This window comes from Talpa occidentalis, unplaced genomic scaffold, assembly GCF_014898055.3.
Source record: "Talpa occidentalis isolate TD23 unplaced genomic scaffold, MPIMG_talOcc4v2.1 talOcc4.6, whole genome shotgun sequence".
NCBI lineage: Eukaryota > Metazoa > Chordata > Mammalia > Eulipotyphla > Talpidae > Talpa > Talpa occidentalis.
In genome coordinates this window covers 54,840,793-54,861,794 of record NW_023604972.1, presented here as the reverse complement: position 1 = coordinate 54,861,794, position 21,002 = coordinate 54,840,793, and the positions used below count along the sequence as shown (strand labels likewise).

At 40.3% G+C, this 21,002-nt stretch overlaps 1 protein-coding gene across 10 annotated transcripts in view; it reads left to right on the top strand.

The window, feature by feature from the left end:
* The window catches only part of ABCG2 (ATP binding cassette subfamily G member 2 (Junior blood group)), a 160,440-nt gene that overhangs the window by 62,804 nt on the left and 76,634 nt on the right, over positions 1–21,002 (top strand). The window contains exon 1 of one of the 10 annotated variants that reach the window (XM_054688219.1): positions 15,338–15,385. The exons of 7 other annotated variants lie outside the window; for them this stretch is intronic. The gene's annotated coding sequence lies outside the window, so the exon portion shown is untranslated. Of the gene's footprint in view, positions 1–15,337; positions 15,386–15,484; positions 15,702–15,786; positions 15,830–21,002 lie in introns of those variants that run through there. 2 more of the 10 variants (XM_054688216.1, XM_054688218.1) reach the window with 2 other exon arrangements.

The window sequence follows — 21,002 nt, the reverse complement described above, 5'->3', positions numbered from 1 at the left end:
GAGTGGCTTAAACGACAGAAATTTATTGCTTCAGTCTTAAAGCAGAAAGGTCCTGCATAAGGGTTTGTGCAGGGCTCTTTCACCTTTGCTTGTAATTGCCTTTCTTCACTTAACCTCCCCTTGTGTGTCTGTGCTCTAATCTGTTTTTATAAGGACACTAATTCTTATCAGATCAAGGCCCAGCCCAGCCATAGAACCTTCTTTAACTTTCGTCACCTCTTTTAAGACACTATCTCAAAACACAATCCTTCTCTGAGGTCCTGGGCTGAGGAATTCAACAACATGACATTTGGAGGGGACACAGTTCCGTTCATATTATATCATAGGACCTGAGATAGAATTGAGTTAAACGCAGATTATACAGGCATTTGTAGGCCGATGAAAGTACTCTGACTTTTGTTATCTCCAGATGATTTAGAACATTTTAAAAATAGAGTAGTGCTATGTAGAGAAGACACTGTATAATTGGGCATGTGTGAATTCAAGGAAACTAGTTAAGGGACAGGTTTGGTTTCTCCTTGAGGGCGCTCTCAGCTTCACATGGGATCCTTCTTACCGAGTCCACCACCAACTCAGCAGTCTTTCTGTGTGCATCGCTGGCATGTCTTTGTATGCCCAAATTTCCTGTTGTAAGATACCAGTTAGGTTGGATTAATTCCCACCTAAGGATCTCAGTTGAACTTACTCACCTCTTTAAAGACATTCTCTCCAACTACAACCGTATTCTGATGTACTGGGTGTTAAGGACTTTAACATGAATTCAGAGGGCAGTGGGTTGGATGAAATTCACCTTAAGGGAAAAGAGTATGAGAGAGAATCTATGTATTAATTGATTCTAATAGTTATATCAACCAAATGTAATAGTACGTTGGTTGGAATCTTGCTATGAAAATGATAGAAATCAGGCCTCCCTGGTGGTACAAGGGGTTAAGTCTCAGCACTATGAAGATAACCACAGCCACTGCAGCATGAGTTCGATCCTGGCTAGGGATAGAACACACATGGTGCAGCAGACCTCTCCTGTCTTGCCTGCTGCTCTCCTCAGCAGTGCATTTCAGTCAATCTGCCAGTTCTGTTCCCCACTCTGTCTCTGGTGAATCCTCTCAACCTCCCCCACCTCTGGCCTGTACCCCAGTTCTTGTATGCATAAATGAATAAATCTTTTTTTAAAAAAAGATAAAAATCTTAAAAATTATGAAAAGCCAAGGAAATATGGACATTAATTAGCTACTTGATGATACTAAGAAATTGCCAAAATTTGGGGCCTCCCTGGTGGTGCAAAGGGTTAAATCTCAGCATTATCAAGCTATCAGTAGGCACTGCAGCATGAGTTCCATCTCTGGCCAGGGAGCAATCCCACATGGCACAGCAGACCTCTCCTGTCTCGCCTGCTACTCCCCTTAGCAGTATATTTCATTCACCCCCTTCACCTCTGGCCTGCATACCTGTTCTTGTATGAATAAATAAATAAATAAAAATAAATCTTTTTAAAAAAATAAATTGTCAAAATTTAGTTTCACATCATTGCAATGAAGAAAGTAAAAGTAAAATAAATCAAATCTGTATTATCCAAAAAATATAAGAAGGGATCTGTCAATTGTTTAGATATGATAACAGTATCAGGTGTTTTGCTCAAAAAAGTAGAATGTCATATGCTCAAAGATACCTTTGGACATATGAAAATACTTAGGAATAAAATTATTTGCTCTCTGAAATTTGTTTCGAAATAATCTGAGGGAAAGAAGGAGAAAAGAGAATTATAAGCATAATAAAGATTGGCCTAGCTCATAATCAGTGCATAGGGGTTTATCATATTGTTCTTTCTACTTTTGAAATGGTTGAAAATTTCCATGATCACAAGAAAAAGTGAAAAAAGATGACAGCTCGATCCGAGGACTTATATTTTCACCAAAATTGCACTGTTAGAGATCGAAACTACCCTACCAAATATCTGATAAAATATTAAAATGCACTTTTTAACAAGTCTATTAAGATCAGTGGGGGAGCAGAGACCAGGCAGGTAGGCTACATCTTAGGGGTTCTGAATACCCTGAAGCTCTCCATCGACTTACAACCTAAACTGCAGTGCCCACAGGGGATGGGCAGAGGCCTTAGTTCACCTGAACTGTAATATCAAATATATATGTTTAGTATATCATGCCTGGACCTAGGAGCAGTACAACCTCAGCAAGGGTAAAACCAGAAAGGCAACCCATCCTGAAAAGGAGCCCCACAAGAAAACATTTCTGTCTTGGACTTGGCTATGAATAGAAGTTTAAAATAGGAAGAAAAAAATCTCCCCTGAGAAACTGAAGCCTCTCCCAGATGGTTCATGGTTTGGCACCTGAGTCAACATTCTTTGCATGATTCTAAAACACAAACCCATAATTTAAAGGATGAGTAATATCTCCAGGTATCTGAGAGAAGTAAACAGACTTTCTTAGATGAGCATACTCTCAACCAGCCTAGAAGTTCTATAGATATATAGTTAACAAAAAATTATAATAAGAAATGATAAGAGAAATCATGCAGAACCAGAACCACAACCTTCAGATAGCACTTAATTGAATTAAAATAAATAATAATGGTGCTTGAAATGTTTTAAAATGTGAAAGGGGGCATTGAAAACATGAGCGAGAATGGGAGACTATCAAATAATCAGCTGATTTGAAAAAGAACAAAAGACTTTTAGAAAAACAAACCCATGGTCATTGAAATTAGGGTTTCAAATCAATAGAAGATTTAACAGAAGATGAATACAACTTTACAGAGAATTAGTGACCTGGAAGGAAATTATTTGAGATTCCATCACACAGAGAGATAAAGATGTGAAAAATATGTAAGGAGGATTAAGAGACCTGGAGTATTAGTAAAAAGACCAATCAAGGCCTCCCAAATATCAAGCTATCATCAGTCACTGCCATAAATTCAATCCCTGGCAAGGAAGCAGACTCTCCTGTCTTGCCCGCTGCTCCCCTCAGCATTGTATTTCAGTAGATTTGCCTGCTCTGCTCCCCATTCTGTCTCCGGTGAATCATCTCAATCCCTCCCCCCCCCACACACGAACCCCAGTTCGTGTATACATAAATAAATAATAAGTAAATAAATAAGTAAATAAATAAATAAATAAATAAATGCTGTCACACTGTATATGTAAGTTCCTGCTCCTCTAACTGCAACAATACATAGACTACTTACCTAGTAAGAATTTAGCAGTTTTTTTTTTTTAAACTTTTCAGGATTAACATTTATTTCATTAATAATGTTACAAAGTGCTGAGGCTGGGCAGGCTGAGATAGCAGCTTAGCTCTCACACCCTTTTGTTGAAGAACAGTCTAATTGAAGAAGCCCCTTAGGAGCAGAGAGCACTGTGGATCCCCAGCTTATCCAGCAAGTCAGAGACACTTCTCAGAAGTCATGCTGAGACACCCCCCACTTCCGAAGTCAGAGCCACCTCAGTACCCTCTGCTCCTCCCCATAGAGGCACAGAGGCCTGGAGAGCCACCAAGGAGGCATGATGGGGTAGGGGAAGAACAATAACAGAACTTCTGCCATTTTATTTTGCCCCCATGTCCCCTTCAACACATCTGGAGGTGGAGTTTGACAGCATATTCCCCTGTCACCTTTGCCCTTTTCGGGGCTTTGAGCTGTGAGCTCCACTCCAATTCCCTGCTTCCTGTAGTTATGTTACAGGGCAGCCCTGATATAAAATGGGTTGCCTAATTGTGGGTCCTCACCCGTCCACTTAAAAAGGACTTATTAATACTCTACTGCAGGCACACATAAAAGGTTAATAAAAGGTTTATTTACCAGGGAAGGGGAAATGAGGAAATGTACAACTCAGGGAGAAAAGAGGGAAATAAAGTCTTTAATGTGTCCTACCCTTTCCGCTGCCCTAGAATCCCAATGGCACTCTGAGAGCTGGCCGCCAGCCACGACCCATGAAGCCAAGAGGAGAGAGACCCCCAAGGCCCACGTGTCTGGTTTTATACCAAACCTGGCTGCTTAGCTCCACACTCAGGTCCCAGCCACCTTCCCTTTGGTGATGACGGGATTTGTCTTTCCCAATGTCTTGATGGCTTTGGTCTGGAGTGGGGGTGGAGTCCACAAAGCCCGTATGGAATTAGCTCAGGACATTCTTTCCCCCTAACGATTGGAGTTTCCCTTATTTAGTCAAACTCCTTACCAAAGTTACCTGTTAGACTCAAGGCCTTCAACCCCAAATTTTCATAATTCTTATCACTTGGAGTTCGTCTTCTTTCATAGAGATTTTTGTCTTGGATTTGCAGCTTATGAGGCTTTCTTGTTTTTGTCTCTCATATGGATCCATTGTTGCTGAGGGGGATTTTGAAGCATGAACAAATTCATTCTTACCCCTCTCTCTGAATTTTCTACTTTTAAAGCAGTTTTTACAAGAAATAATGGTGTCATTATTTCTTATACCAGAACTAATATAGAGAGCCAATCTGAACACAATTTGTTGACTCATTGTCCAACCTTGGGCAAATTGCTTTATCTTGCTGCTTCATTTGTAGTGATGTTAATAGAAGCTGCCTTAGGGGATTCTTGTGAAGATTAAATGTGCTTAAAAAAAAAAAAAACAACCAATAAAGAGTAAAGGCACTTTGAAAACTGCCTAGCAAGTAGCTGGTAACATTAGTGGTAACTATTGGTATTAGCTAACCTTATATCTTCCAAATACACATTATCTTATTTTTATCTTTATTCCACCTTGTGATATTGGTATTTATCACCCTAATGTGAGGTTAGGAATCGAGGCATAGAAGGCAAAAAGTTAAACTGTAGGTGAGATGAAACTTGTAGATTGGCTTGTGGCTTTATCACACATGGGATAATTGATACGTTTCTTGGTCTGATATGGGTAATGGCAAAGAAAGCCTAAGTCTGGAAGAGGCAAGAAGCTTTTGGCTTTGTTGATGTCATCTATTAAGCACGGTGACCAAATGTGAAACAGAATTGTGTACAATGAATGTGTACAATTAATGTACAATTAATTATGTGTCATTGAATGTTCATTACACTTTAACTTCAGTTGAACCCACAAATAAACTCTTATCTCTATGGGCAATAAAATGTTTAGCCATCAATAATGTATCAAGTCAGTCTTGCAGGAAATCTTCCATTTTTGCGACATGGAGGATTCAGGTGAGGGTGTCATAAACCCCTGAATAACTGAAGATAAGTGCTTTGTAGCTAGGAGTCTGTTTCTGTGACTCTCAGTACTCACTGCCCTTTATTATTCAGTCAATAGATATTTATCACATGTCTGTTATATTCAAGGCACTGACTGAAGCAGTATTTAGGAAATACTCATAATTTCCATGAACAACACTGAGCAGTTTTTAGTTTCTCAGGTTTTAAATCTTGAAATCAGTTCTAACTTTTTTGTCTCTCACCTTCCATGTCCTGTCACTTACCAAATACTGTAAATTCTTGCTTTACAGTATCTTTCTTATCTCTTGTCCCCTGAATTTTTCCACCATTGCTGTGGTTTAACCTTTCCTCCCATTTACAGGCTTATCTCTTCCTTCCCACACCATCTCATCCATTCTAAGCATGAATAGATTAATCTTTCTAGAACTTGACTTTGACAGTGTCCTCCCTCTATAATAAATGTTAGTTTCTCGGGGCCTCCCTGGTGGCTCAAGAGGGTAAGCACAGCACTATGAAGCTGTCCACAGCCTCTGCAGCACAAGTTCCATCCCTGGCTGGCCAGGGAGCTACCCACATGGCTCAGCATACCTCTCCTGTCTCATCCACTGCTCCCCTCAGTAGTGTATTTCAGTCGATCTGCCTATTCTGATCCCCACTCTGTCTCTGGTGAATCCTCTCACCCCCCGCACCTCTGGCCTGTACCCCAGTTCTTGAATGCATAAATATATCTTTTAAAAAAAATGTTAGTTTCTCACTCTACTGACCTCTGTGACCCTCATCATCAGATAGACAGACTCACACCATCCATACTGTCCCTATTATGGTTTTCATACCATTTTCATTGTGATTTATCCACTTAGTTCTCTTTCTCTCTTATTTTATATGTTACTTGTCTTCCTCATTGTCAATCATGGAACCTAAATGTTGCTTAGAGGAGGAGTACCTGGAATCCACCGGAAGGAGAAAGAGAACCATGGCTTAAGTGTCCACTCTCTTCTGCAACTCTGATCCTTTAATTTTCTTTCCTGTATGCTATTATAAGTATAATTAAAGGGAAAAGATGGCACAAATTTCAGGTTTCCATTCTGTACCATGTTAGTGGATTAATGGAGTTAGCTGATCATTAAAATTCATTCTTAGAATTCCTTCTCAAACCCTTCAGGGTGTATCAAAACTAGAAACAACACAAAAACCCATCAATAGTATAATGAATAAATTGCAGTATATTAATACAATGGAATCCTATGTAGAGATTAAAATGAAAATACTTGGACGTATCTTACAAAAATATTATTGAATTAAAGGATCCAGGCTCACAAAAGTAATTACTTTATATACAGTATAAAGATAGACAAAACTCATGTATAATGATAAAAGTCAGAAGAGTGGTTACTTTGGAAGGGGCCATCACTAGGATGGAACATAAGGGAGGCTCCTGGAGCCCTGATAATAAATCAGGAGTGTTTATTTTGTAAATATGCACCAAACTGTTGACTTAGATTTTCTACCTGTTCTCTATGTATATTATACTTCAATAAAACAGTTTACTTAGACAAGAGACTTTACGTATACCTGAAATGTAGTTTGGTGAAGTCTCAACATTTAACCTTTCAGCCTATTTTTGCAAGGATGAGTGTGATAGCCTCCACCCTACTTTCTGACTTTACAGGTCAAATATCAGATGGTGCCCCTCCTCCAACTACTGCCCCAGGATGGTACTCATGTTTAGGGCTTGACAACCTCTGTGAACTTTATAACCAAATAAATTACTTCTTAATTAGTCTCTTGCCTGCTATCTAATAGTCTGGCTGTATTATATTGCTATATTGCTATATTATAATATAGCAAATTATGATTTGGCTCCACACTCTTCTGGACTGTTAATGCCCCCTCTTACTGCCCCACCCCTGCATCCACACATTATGCTGTCTCTCTGTTTTGGTGCCACCTTCTTCATATCTATAAAGGACTTAGCATTTCTTTTCTCTCCAAGATGCGCACTATCTTAGCAAAGTCTGTGTTTATTTGGAAGATCAACCCAATATCACCCGTTTCTTTCTCTCTTTTTTTTAGAGTTTTTTATTTATATATTTTTATATTGTTGTTCATTTTTGTACAATGTTTGATTTCTCCTCTAAGACCAGTATCACCCAGTTTCTGTGATTTTTGTCCTTCTCAACTTTACCTCCAGGGAAGATAGAATTACAAAGCTCTTCCTGTCTCTCTACATCCAAGACTCCAGTTCACCTACTGATTATTTAAGCAAACATCCATCCATGCACTGCTCTGAGGAAGTTGCAGTTGAATGAAAATATCATGTGGGTTGATCTTAAGATAGTGAGACAGTCAAGGTGGACCTTATTAGTTACACTAACCCTGCAAAAACAGAAGGCGGAAGTCCGAAATTTGAGTTTCAGAAGGTCCTGCTTTAAAGATTGAGGGAATCAAATGAAAAGAAATATTTGAGCTTGGAGGAATGGATTGAAAGTCAGCAAGAAAATAGGGAATTCCATCCTAAAACTGCAAGGAATTGGCTTTTGCCAGAAACCTGACCTTAGAAGCAGATTCTTCAGTTAAGAGGCCCCAGGTAAGAGTCCAGCTGGCTGAACTTTGATTTGACCCCTGATACCCTGATGAAAGTTTAGCTATAGTCCATCTACATTCCTAGAACAGTGAGATAAGGAATGAGTCTTGTTTTAAGATGCCGAATTGCTAATTTGCCATTTAGCAATAAAAGGCAAACACATCCCCCTCTCTTCCATAATCCTGTCCTTGAGTTCAGACATTGGACCTTGGCAAAGCCCAGAATGCCAGTAGGAAATGGCAATATCCTATTCAGTGACCTCATTTTCCACTTTCAGCACTGAGTGACCCTTCCACAGACCCCTTCCCACTCTTCCCGGCTTCACTTTTCTATGATATATCCCTCCATCCACTTAAGGCTCCAGGTTTAATTGCTCAGCAAAACTACATCCTAGAACTTATTCACCCATCTAGCTACCTTTTCTGCTTCTGCATGGGAAAGCCATGCTTTATCTGTGGCATTGATGGTGGTACAGAGAGAGAATCCAATCTCCAGAGTCCTTGGTGTTGCTTGCAATCTCTCTCTAGGCCTCTCAGTATTGGTAGGAAAAACTTTTCCTCTAGTAGTTTTGGTGGGAAGGAATTGGTTGAAAGTTAACTGAGAACAGATAGATTCAAGATAAGGTTTGTGGAGTTTATATACCGAATTAATAGGGGAAGGCATGTGGGGAGAAAGGGCTTCTATAGGAAAAAGAAGGACTTTCAGGAAAGACAAACAGGCTTTTAAGGAAACAAATGGAAGACATGACAATGTATAATGTTTGCTTATGTAATATATTTTCCAGGCATTGGTCTTCTATCTTGCAGGGAAGCTCCCCTGAGAAGGTATTTATGACAGCTTCATTCTCTGGAGGCTCTTTTTTTTTTTTTTTTTAAGATTTATTTATTTGTACATACAAGAACTGGGGTACAGGCCAGAGTTGCAGGGCGGGGGTGAGAGGATTCACCAGAGACAGAGCGGGAAACAGAACAGGAGGAATGACTAAAATACACTGTTGAGGGGAGAGGTCTGCTGCACCATGTGGGTAGCTCCCTGGCCGGGGATCAAACTCTTGCTGCAGTGGCTACGGCAAGCTTCATAGATTACGTCTTAACCCCTTGCGCCACCCGGGAAGCCCCCTGGAGGCTCTGTCTTTAGTTAGAAAAGGGAAGTTCTAAAAAAGACTTCTTCTGCATCAGCTGTCTCTCAAACCTCTTCTCAAAATAATCTTCATGCCAGTTCTGTGGGTCCCAGAGAGTTCACACATTTGCATTCTCTTTGTTTTTGTGGGGTCTTATGGTAGGTGGCAGAATAAGGTCTCTCAGAGATGTCTATGTGTATATGTTTGGTGACCTGGCAAAGGAGAATTAGGCTGCCTATCAGATGATATAAAAAGCAGATTATTCTGAAGTATCTGGTAGGTCTAATGTCATCACTAAGGGCCTTAAAAATAAAAGAGGAAGGTAGAAGACAGTAAGAGTCAGGGGAAAAGTTGTGATGACAGAAGCAAGGTCAGAGAGATGCTTTGCTGTTGATTTGGAAGAGGGAGGAATGGGACCATGTGTTGAGGAATGCAGGTGAACACTAGAACTAGGAAAACATTCCAGAAAAAATCAAGACTCACAGGGGATCTTTGATTGTAGCCCAGTGAGGTCCATGTCAGACTTCTGACCTAAAGAAGTGTAAGATAATACATGTTTGTGTTTTATTTGTTTATTTTTTTAAAGATTTATTTATTTATTTATACAAGAACCGGGGTACAGGCCAGATGTGCGGGAGGGTGAGGGGATTCGCCAGAGACAGAGTGGGGAGCAGAACAGGCAGATTGATTGAAATACACTGCTGAGGGGAGTAGCGGGTGCGGCAGGAGAGGTCTGCCTCTCCATGTGAGACCCTTGCCAGCCTGCCAGGATCAAACCGGCTCTGCAGAGGCTGCGGACAGCTTCACAGCGCAGTGCTCAACCGCCTGCACCACCAGGGAAGGCCCTACATTTTCGTGTTTTAAAACTGCTAAGGTTGTGGTAATTTGTTACAGCAGCTGTAGGAAACTAATGCAGGCTTATTCCAGTATTCATCATTTTCTCAAATCTGTCATCTTTCCATTCATACCCATCCCTTCAGGGAAGCCTCTGAGTTCAGCGAGAAAGTGTAGTTAGGCTAAACATTTCTTTCAATTTTCTCTTTTCCTTAATTAACACATTTATCTATATGAGGATTATCCCAACTCCCTTCCCTTTTGTCACAATTTTAAAAAAATTCCCCTTTTCTGAATTTAACTGCTCTGGATTCCACTTCCCTCTGCTCCTGAAGAAACCTGATTACACCAGTAGCCACCTTTTCTTCATTGTGAGTTAGTTCCTGGCTTACACCCATATTTGACCTCTCTAATTTAACCCAAATAAATATTTTCTCTGAACCACAAAATAGCCTCTCTTTCACCTTCTTTTTACAGTGAAACCCTTTGGGAGGAGTTGTCTGTTCTGTTTCCTTTCTTCCACTTAGTTATCATTTAGACTGAACTTTTCTCATCAATTTCATTAGAGGGAAAGGTGCACCTTATTTGCTTTAACTTGGAGTGATAATGGAAACAAACATTTCCCAACCCATTACCAGTGTCATACATAGAACCCTGTGATGAGCCCAGAACCTTGACTTTTCAGGGGAAAATTGACCTGATGTCCTCCCTAGTGGCACAGGGGTTAAAGTCTCAGTGTTATCAAGATATAGCTAGCCACTGGGGCATGAGTTCAATCCCCAGCAGGCCAGGGAGCTAACACACATGGCGCAGCAGAGCTCTTCTGTCTCACCCACTGCTCTCCACAGCAGTGTATTTTAGTAGATCCGCCTGTTCTGCTCCCCCCTCTGACTCTGGTGAATCCTCTCACCCCCTGCACCTGTGGCCTACACCCCAGTTCTTGTATGCATAAATAAAAATAAATGTTTTTAAAAAATGACCTGAGAAGTTCATCACATGGAATAAGGAATATTCTGCTTCCTTACCAGGTCCTTGCACTTGGTCACTAGCACTAACTTGATTGAGACCTCAGAGCAACTGGGAGACTCCAATAACATATTGAAAGTCTTATGAGAAAGATAAACAGAGCATCTCATATGTCCGTAGAGGCTTTGATTCTAGGGCACCTGATTTGTAGAGTTATAGTTCCAAGCAGTTTGTTCCTTCAATGAGAAAACTTTTTGACTACTTGCCATGCAGTATAATAAGGCACCTCCTTCATCAACATTAAATGAATCTGTGTCTTCTGTGTCTGTGGCTGCCATGCTGTCGTGCACTGATCCCCTTGTGGAAACCATGCAAGCAAGCCCCTCACTGGTGTGATTATGGGAAAGGTGATTACCACTCTTCCACCATCCCCAAATCTCCCAGTTACTTGTGGAGTATTTTTTTTTAAAGATTTATTTATTTTTATACAAGAGCTGGGGTACAGGCTAGATGTGTAGGAGGGTGAGAGGATTCACCAGAGACAGAGCAGGGAACAGAACAGGCAGACTGACACCTCACTGCTGCCAGTGCCCATTCAAGATCTCCAATATTTATGTCAAGGGTGGACCCCAGATGGCCCCAAACATTCACTAAGGCTTGTAAAGAAATCCCAATTTTGATAATTCTGTAGTTTGATTTCAAGTTACAGAAAACATGACTTGAGGAGCTTGGAAGACAGTTCACCTTTCAATGATATCATCAGAGATCCAGGTTCTTTCTGTTTTATCTCTTTTGTCATCTAAAATATTAATAAAAAGTGGGAAAAGTCCTTACATTGACATCAAAATGTTTATTCTTACACAGTGAATCAAAGACATACATATTAAAACACTGACATGCCATGTGTCACTATCAAATTTAAAAAGACTAACATTATTCTATCTCATATTTCTGAGAGTTCAGGGGAATAAGCGACCTTTTAAATTGCTGGGTGACTATGCATTTGGCACAAATATTTTGTGGGAAATGTGGGTTTATGCATTAAACTTAGAATAAGTATAACATCTCCCCCAATAATTCTCCTTCTGAAATTTATCTGCATGTGTGGAATGACATAACTAGGAGGATGGTTGTGAATAGAAAGATTGGTTAAATTAATTATGAAACATGACACAATCGTGGTTACCATTTAGTGAGTCTAACCAGTGACACAGACTCTGTTCAATGCTTTATACATAGTCTCATTTAATCATTGTAACTACTCTGAGAGATTGTTTTCCCCTAATTACCAATAACCACTTAAAGACTAAATAACTAATTCAAGCTGAAGTTTCCAGGACTTGAGAGAACCATGATTCAGAGACAAGCTGTCTGACTGGAGATGATGCCATTTATTCCTGTACTTTGTATATAAACCTCTTTTTGTTTTCTTAAAAAAATAAAAAATAATGAAAGATGAGGTTACGTTGCTGATGGGTTACAGGTGATTTTTATTTTTGGCAAGTAACGAGAAAAGAATATTTAGTTAAATGGGAAAGAAAAAGCACTAGATAGAGAATACATCCACAGGGAGTCCCATTAGCAGGCTTTGTAAATATTTGGCAGTTACTCTCTTTCCAGATAAAGTGACAAAGAGGTCTTGAGGTGGAGGGCAGGGGGCAGCAGTCTAAGATGTGTGAGCCATGCACTTATCCTCGTAACTTTTGACCTCGTACAAATGTGTCTCCTTTAGACCAGGTGACTTATCTGTAAAATTAGGAAGGTAATCTACATATTTTTTGCTAATATTATGTGATCTAAAATATCCAAACACTAAATGGGAAAACAGTGCATGTCAAAATATTTAGCCCCAAAACTAAATGTCAACTTATGTCACGATAATTCATTTCTTTACAATGCAATTATGAAATACATTGGAAATGCATTTATAAAATGCTGGCTTTAATATGAATTTGTGAAACAGAACTTAATGGCTCGAGGAAGTATTGGGTTAGGACCTATAAATTTGACTAGCAAATATACTCATATCAATATGAAAAATCACAAATGAAAATAGTTTTAAAACAAGACAAACTTTTATTGTTTGTTTTAGTGGTTGTTAACTCTATTTGGGGGGAGGATGTGACTTTCCATTGTGAAAATTAATCTACAGAAACCCTATTTGAATGAAGTCAGGAGGTTAGAAGAGTTTGAGCTCATGTGCAATCACAAACGACAGCATCCAATAGGCCTTACATCTCCCAACTGAAAGTGAGATTGTTTCTCCATCCCAGGGAAGGAGAAAGGAGGTCCTCTTTCTCCAACAGTATCACTCCAAAAGTTCTACAAAAGGATGGTGGTTTTGGTTCCAGATCAGTGTCTTTGTGTCTGACCTCTAAACTACTTTTCAAATTGCCTTTTTGTTATTGTTGCTGAATAAACCTATTTTGGCAGTGAAATAACTACTTGCTCTTGGAAGTCAACAAATTAATGTCCAGGGTCTCCCTGGTGGTTCAAGGGGTTAAGTCTTAGCACTATGAGCTATCAGTGGTCACTGCAGCACAAGTTCAGTCCCAGGTCAGGGAGCTAATCCACATGGCACAGCAGACCTCTCCTGTCTTGCCTGCTGCTTCCCTCAGCAGTGTATTTCAGTGGCTCCTCCTGTTCTGTGCCTCACTCTATTTCTGGTGAATCCTCTCACATCCTTATCCCCCCTATCCCTCCATCTCTGGCCTATACCCCAGCTCATGCATGCATAAATAAACAAGTCTTTTAAAAAAAAAATAATTTTCAGGGTCTTTATATTTTAGTGATTAAAAACAAACACTCAGGGCCTCCCCTGGTGGTGCAGCGGTTGAGCGCTGGGCTGCGGGGCTGCCCGTGGTCTCTGCAGCACCAGTTAGATCCCCGGCCCCCCTGCCACCGGCGAGGGTCTCACATGGCGAAGCAGACCTCTCCTGCTGCCCGCTGCTCCCCTCAGCAGTGTGTTTCGTCAGTCTGCCTGTTCTGTTCCCCGCTCTGGCACTGGTGAACCCTCTCACCTTCCTGCACTTCTGACTATGCCCAGCGATTGTATAAATAAATAAATAGATAAATCTTAAAAAAAAAAACAAACACTGATATTTTATTAAATCACTACTTTTAAATAAAATTCATTTTTCAATATGAAATTTATATCTCTATTATTCAAATATAGGAGATCATACTAAAATAGAAGGGGGAAAAAGATCCATAATGTTAATACTCAGAAAATGAACATTATTTTTGTATTGCCAACTATTTCTATATTTCTATATTTTTATTTTAGATCATTGTAAACTATAACATACAACTTAGTATCCTGTTTTATTTTTAAAATTTTTAAATCAAATTCGTGTATTTCTCCATTTTATAAGCCCTACCTTCAAATTTGCTGGAAATCTTTTCATCTTTATTGGTATCAATAATCTTATTCTTTAGAGAATGTTTTTCAAAATACACACAGTTATTAAGAGTCAACTCTGAAGAATTTTAAGCTTTGGTTTAAAATTAAGTATGGGAAATGTATTTGTATATGAGTCTTTAAGGGCCTTTAAGCGGACACAGAAATTAATACAAAAGAAAACCCCTAAATATTTGTGTATATCATGGACAGCTATTTTTAAGTTCTTTAATAGTATACAGTAGATATTTTTACTATTCTAAAAAGTATGTGCAATTAATTTCTTTTTAAAAATTTTTTCTGCAATGAATTTCTTATCCAGTCTTCTCTCCTGAAACTTTCTGCATTGTGTAAAGAATTAACAGCAATCCCTAGTGTAGCTTTGAAAAATTTGATATTATGATTTTTGTTTGTAAATATAAACCAAAAAATATCTAAATACAAGTACTCTTTTTAGAGGGTAGATGCAGCAGGTAAATTTTAGGATAGTCATACACTCATAAAGCTTGATAAACAAATCTTTTCCTTAATCTGCACACTTTCTAGCTCAGTGTTTTGCAGAATATTCATTACCTTGTAAAGAATACATTTTGATTGTTTACAGTAAAATTTTCCTTCAAAACATCTTATAGCCCCCTCTTCTTCCCCTTCCTGATTTTATTGACCCAGGGGGGCAGGCATCTAATTTCTCAGAAACTCCTTCAGTGGAGATCACCTCCTTGCTCTCAGGATGGGCAAAATGTGACAGGAAAAAAAAAAAAAAATTAGCAACCGCAAGTAAAACAACCGTGTCAGCGTCCTTAGAGGCAAGGGTCACTAGCCGTGACCAAATTGATCCGAGCCAGGCGAGACGTCGATCAGCTGGGATAGTGTACAGTAAATGGCAGGGTTAATCAGCACTCCAAGAGTCGAAGGGCTCTTGGGAATTTTTGGTTTGTCCTAGTGTGTCCCGCACCCCGCGCGAGAGTGGGGGCGTTCAGGATCCTGGCTGGAGTCCCACACAGTAGTTGCGTGGTTTCCCCACCCCTCCGCCTCCCGGCGCCGGTCGCTTATCGCCGCGAGGCAGGCAGCCACGCCTTGCCCGGGTCCCGGGGCAGCCACCCGGAGGGAGCCGGGCTGCGAGGGAGGGGCCGGAGCCCCGCGCTCTCCCTCGCCTGCAGCTGGAGGCGTGCGCTGGGGAGCTGGCGCGCATCTACGCTGTCCGCTCTCGCCCGCTCCTGGCGCGGGGGCGCCGCGGCTTGAAGCGCTGCCCCTGACCGTGACCTTGACCCGGGGCCGCTGCCTTCCCGGGCCCGCCTAGGCGCGTGTGAGTGTCAGGCCCTCCCGGGCGCGCGCGGGCGCGGTGGGTGAGCTGAGGGCTGGGCTGCGGGCGTCGGTCGGAAAGTCAGTCCCGGCCGCGGTTGGCTGCGCGAGCGGGGTGTGTCCTGTGCCTTCAGGAGTTGGGGACAGAGGCCCGAGCGCGCGGGAGGAAACGCGAGCCCCTGACCTTCCGATTGAGATTGGGGAGACGCTGCAGGGAGGCTGCCTGGAAAGAAGTCAGGGATATTTTGGAAAAGCTCTTCACGATTTAGAAAGCACAGTTTGGATGCTTGAAGTCATTAAGTAGAAGCTGCTTCCTCAGGGTATGTTCGGAAGGGCGGGCTGACTCATCTCAGCGTTTACATAAATGATTGTGTTGTTAGGGCTGGGCCTCAGAGCGCACGCATCCTGAGACCCGAGCCCTCCGTCCGTCGGAATCGCTGTTAAACGAGTGAGTAAATGGTGAAAGCCATTTGACATAGGCGTGATTTGGAAGGTCTGTGGGTATTGTGAGTACGTTTGGTAGAAAATAGCCGTTCCACTGAGATGACAAGGTTTGTTTGAGCCCTTCGTAGTTTCTTCTGAAAGTAACTTTGAAATAATACAAAGAGAAAATTTTGATTGGCTTTTTAGAAAATGATGCGTTTGCGCTACGGATTCGGTTTGCTAATGTGTCTTGCCTTTTTCCAAAAGTGTGAGTTGATACTGGATGGAGAAAAACTTACTAAGCATGACATTTCTCCAAGGTGTGGGAGAAATTTGTTAACATTAGTGCTTTTAATGGGATTTACTAATGTAGTTTTGTCCAAACTTTGGATGATTTGCTAAAGTGTTAACTGAGCATCCTGTCTCTGGATAGTTGACCTTTAATGATTAACGTTAAAACACTTATCACCCTATTATAATACTTATTAAAAAATACTGAGGGCCTCCCCTGTGGCGCAGCTGGTTGAGCGCCGCACTGTGAAGCTTTCCGCAGTCTTTGCTGCGTGGATTCGATCCTGGCCGGCCGGCGAGAATCCCACATGGAGAAGCAGACCTCTCCTGGCTTGCCTGCTGCTCTCCTCAGCAGTGTATTTCGTCAGTCTGCCTGTTCTGTTCCCAGCTCTGTCTCTGGTGAATCCTCTTACCCTCCCACACATCTGGCCTATACCCCGGTTCTTGTATAAAAATAAATAAATATTTTTAAAAATACTGAATAAGTTAGAACTATGTGGAAAATTAAGACCCCCCCCAAAGATTAGATTGTTAATCTAGCGAACAGTTAAAAAAGTATTTGTAATGTTACTTAGTTTTATTTTCCTGCCTAATAGTAGAATTGTAAAGCTCATTCTGCTTCCAGAAAACAAATTGATTCTTCATTGTAACTAATGTTTTTTGGTCATCTTTGTTCCAGATGCTGGGCAGGAATTCATTAGGTAAAATATTCTTTTTGTATCAAGATGACATTAAAACTCATATACAACTAAATTTTATTTCTGCATTTATAAGCATTCACAAAGTATTTGAGGTGAGGATGGTATTTTATTTTTTAAAAAGATTTATTTTATTTATTTATGCATACAAGAACTGGGGTAAGCGAAAGGTGGGTGGAGAGTCGAGGTTATATGTGTGAGAGGATTCATCAGAGACAGAATGGGGAGCAGAATAGGCATATCTACTGAAATACACTACTAAAGGGACCAATACACTGCTGAGGGGAGCAGCAGGCAAGACAGAAGAGGTCTGCTGTGCCATGTGGGTAGCTCCCTGGCTATAGTGGCTGCTGATAACTTCATAGTGCTGAGACTTAACCCCTTGTGCCATCAGGGAGGCCCTGATGATAAGTATTATAAATGGAAAATAAAATAGAACTAAGTAGAATACCCATGGGTGTTCTATGTTAGAATGGACAGGGACCCACTAGGACCCTATGCAAATTAAGTTACATTCTAGAGACCATAATAAACAGCAAATCATAAGTCAAACATAAAAGAGGAAACACATTAACTCTTCAGAGAAGACTTTCTTGACCTTTACTTTTGAGGAAATTATCTTGTGTCACAGGAGAATTCAGAGAAAATTGATGAATAGCAGTGCGAGCACATCCCCAAGTATACACAGGAGTGTGCTTGCTGCACTTGTAATTTTCCGTACCCTGAAGTCTTAGGAGAAACATTTGTTGTATGCTAAGACACATGCTTTTTGATGTTTGGAGCTTCTTATGGCACAGATTGAGATTTATGGAAGGATAGGCACACTTGGTGTTTTCCAAATAAGGATCTATGTGAAGAGTTTTTGATGAAAGTTTGGCAGCAGTTGTTTATATCAAGTGGGGAGGTTTATTCTGCATTCCTTTGTTCTGTTACAGTTTTGGATTGAGCTCTTTTAGTAAAAATTTAAACACCCATTGTGTGTATGTATACCACATCTTCTTGATCCAGTCATCTATTTTTGGGCATTTGGGTTGTTTCCATAGCTTAGCTATTGTAAACAGTGCTGCTATAAACATAGGGTTGTAGGTGCCCTTTTGAATTAATGTTTCTGTGTCCTTTGGGGTAAATACCTAGGAGTGGAGTTGCTGGATCATATGGAAGCTCTATCTTTGGTAGGTCAAGAAATCTCTGCACAGCTTTCCATAGTGGTTGGACCATTTTGCATGTGGTGTATATACACAATGGAATATTACTTAGCAATCAAAAAAGATAAACTCATGCAATTTGCAGCAACATGAATGGAGTTGGAAGGGATCATACTCAACGAAATAAGCCAGAAAGAAAAAGAAAAATACTGAATGGTCTCACTCATAGCAGGAATTTAGAAAACCTAAATAAGGGACCAGGAAAAAAGACTAATTGCAATAAAGTAAAAATCAAAATCAACAAGCAACTGTAGACCAGAGACATACTACAGTGGGGGGCAGGGGGAGCAGAAGAGGATTAGGGCCAAAAAAGGGGGGTGGGAATTATATGGGGAATATAACCAAAATGAAAATGCATACATTATGCAAAAATGAAAAAAGATGTAAGAATTATGTAAAATAAAATAATTCATAAAAAAATAATAAATAAAAAAAAGAAAATAATGACAGGAGCCCCAGGAGGCTTCCTGGTTTCCACTTAAAACAATCCTTTCCAATTCAATAAAAGAAACTTTTCATCTAAAAAAAAACAAAACACCCAAATGATCATCCTCTATGGGTTATAAGGTCTATAGGTCTAGAGGAAGTTAATGTTTGTCCTTTAAAAAGTGAGTTCCTGGGCCTCCCTGGTGGTGCAGCGGGTTAAACACCGTGCTGTGAAGTGGGTTCCATCCACCCCCGCCCCCCCCCTAGCGAGAATCCCATATGGTGTGGCAGACCAGCCACTCCTGTTGCACCTGCTGCTCCCCTCAGCAGTGTATTTCTGTTGTCTGCCTGTTCTGCTCCCTGCTCTGTCTCTGGTGAATCCTGTCACCCTCCTGTGCCTCTGGCCTGTACCCCAGCTCTTGTATAAAAATAAAATAAATCTTTAAAAAAAAAAAAAAGAGCCAATAGGCTCCTTAAAACACAACTTAAAAGGGTGGAAAAGTAGAGGAACAGCAGATACTGAGAAAGGAAGAAGGGTAAAACATGTATTTTACCTCTATTCTTCAAATAGCACATATTGATTTGGAATACCTTAAGACAATATCAGTAGACCCTCAGAATAATAAGTTAGTCACAGTGAAGAGAGGGGTGTTGAATGCTTACCTGTGCAGGAATTTTCTTTATGACTTCTCATTTTATGCTCATAATAAGCCTCCAAGGAGATCTTTTAATCCCATTTTCATAACAGAGGAAGCTGAGTGTGACAAAAAACCCATATTGAACTTTATTTTTTCACTGATTTTTTTAATGTTTTAAATTTTTTTTTTTGCAGAGAGGAACTGGGGTATAGGCCAGAGATGCAGGGGTGAGAGGCTTCACCAGAGACAGAATGGAGAGTGGAACAGGCGGATTGACTGAAATACACTCCTGAGGGGAGCAGTGGGAGAGACAGGAGAAGTCTGCTGCTCTATAAGTGGATTAGCTCCCTGGTTGGGGATCAAACTCAGGCTTAGTGATAATAGTGCTGATACCTAAGCCCTAAGCCACCAGGGAGGCCCATATTGAACTTTATTGAAGTGCACCATCACCATGATTTACTCTTTTTTTATTTAACCTGGTATGGGTTTTATGTTTTTCTTACATACTCATATAGCAGCTCATTGTAAAATTGTGCAGAGACAGGGAAAGAGTGTATGACTTGCTAGAGATAGTGAATTCCCATCCTACCTTTGGTCTAACAAACTACATCATTCCTTCATTTTCTGCCTTTGATGAAGTCATTTCATCTCTCTGGATTATCATGGTATCATTGCTAAGATTAAAAACCCAAGCTCCCATTCCTTGTCAAGCAAGCAAGTTTGGGGGGTTTGAATCGATAAAGGGAGTAGATGAAACTGCCATAGGAACCTGGTCATTGAGCTGATGATCCTTTGATCATTTTTATGCTAATTCAGATCATCACTCAGGACACACCCAAGACTAGTTACCCTAACTAGTCACTGATGTCTGGAATAGAAATAGAACCTCGGGACCCTCACTCTCTGTGCAGCAAACCCCTCCTGTCCCACCTGATGTTTCTCTTAGCAGTGTATTTCAATAAATCCACCTGTTCTGTTCTCCTTGGTGTCTGGTGAAGTCTTTTACCCCACCCCTCCCACACCCTTGTGCCTTGGCCTATATTCAGTTCTCCCCCACAACGTGGATCACAATTTCTTCATAGATCAGACAACATTTGAGTTTGAATGGAGAAATCTGTATTTTATTAAGGCCTCAGAAATGAAGCATGGATCCGAGTGCTGGGATAGTAATACAGCGCTTTAGGTGTGCTGAGAACACTGAGTGTTCTCTGACCCAACACTGGGGGGGGTAAGGGGGGTTAGCTAAAGGGTAACTATTATTAATAAGAATAAATACTGTTTAAGCTACTTCATTACATGAGTGTTCTGTCAATGCATCATCACCCTTGATTGTAAAGATATTGAACCTGGTATGTCAATAACAAGCTCATAACCTCTTCAGTAAAATGGGAAAAATTCTGCCCAAGTTGTACAGATTCAGTGAGACCATAACTTAAAATTGTATGGACACTGTAAAACATTTACAAATATCTATCTATAAACAATATATTGAGGATATTATAATATCAGTGTTGTGATAATTATGAAATTTTTTTTTAGGGTGAACCCCTACCTCATTATGAAATTAAAATATAATAATGAGATTTTATATTTTTTTACACTGTCTTTAAAATATATTGTGTATACTATATGTGTGGAATATCTCAATTTAGATTATCCACAATGCAGGTGCTCAGTAGCCGCTGTATTGGGTAGCATAGGTCTAGGGTCGCTTATTGATAAACTGATAGAAGTTGGTTTGAAAGAGACCTTTTTTGACCAGAAGTAATGTGTTTGTAGATAGGCCTTTTGTTTTTAACAACGAATAACTGGTTTATAATACCTACATGTCCTTAATAATCACAGCAGGAAAAACATGGCTGGAAATATGGAAATCCAGGAAATAGTATTTGTCCAGTATTTTAAAACATATATAGACCTGAGTCTTGGTTCTTCCTGCT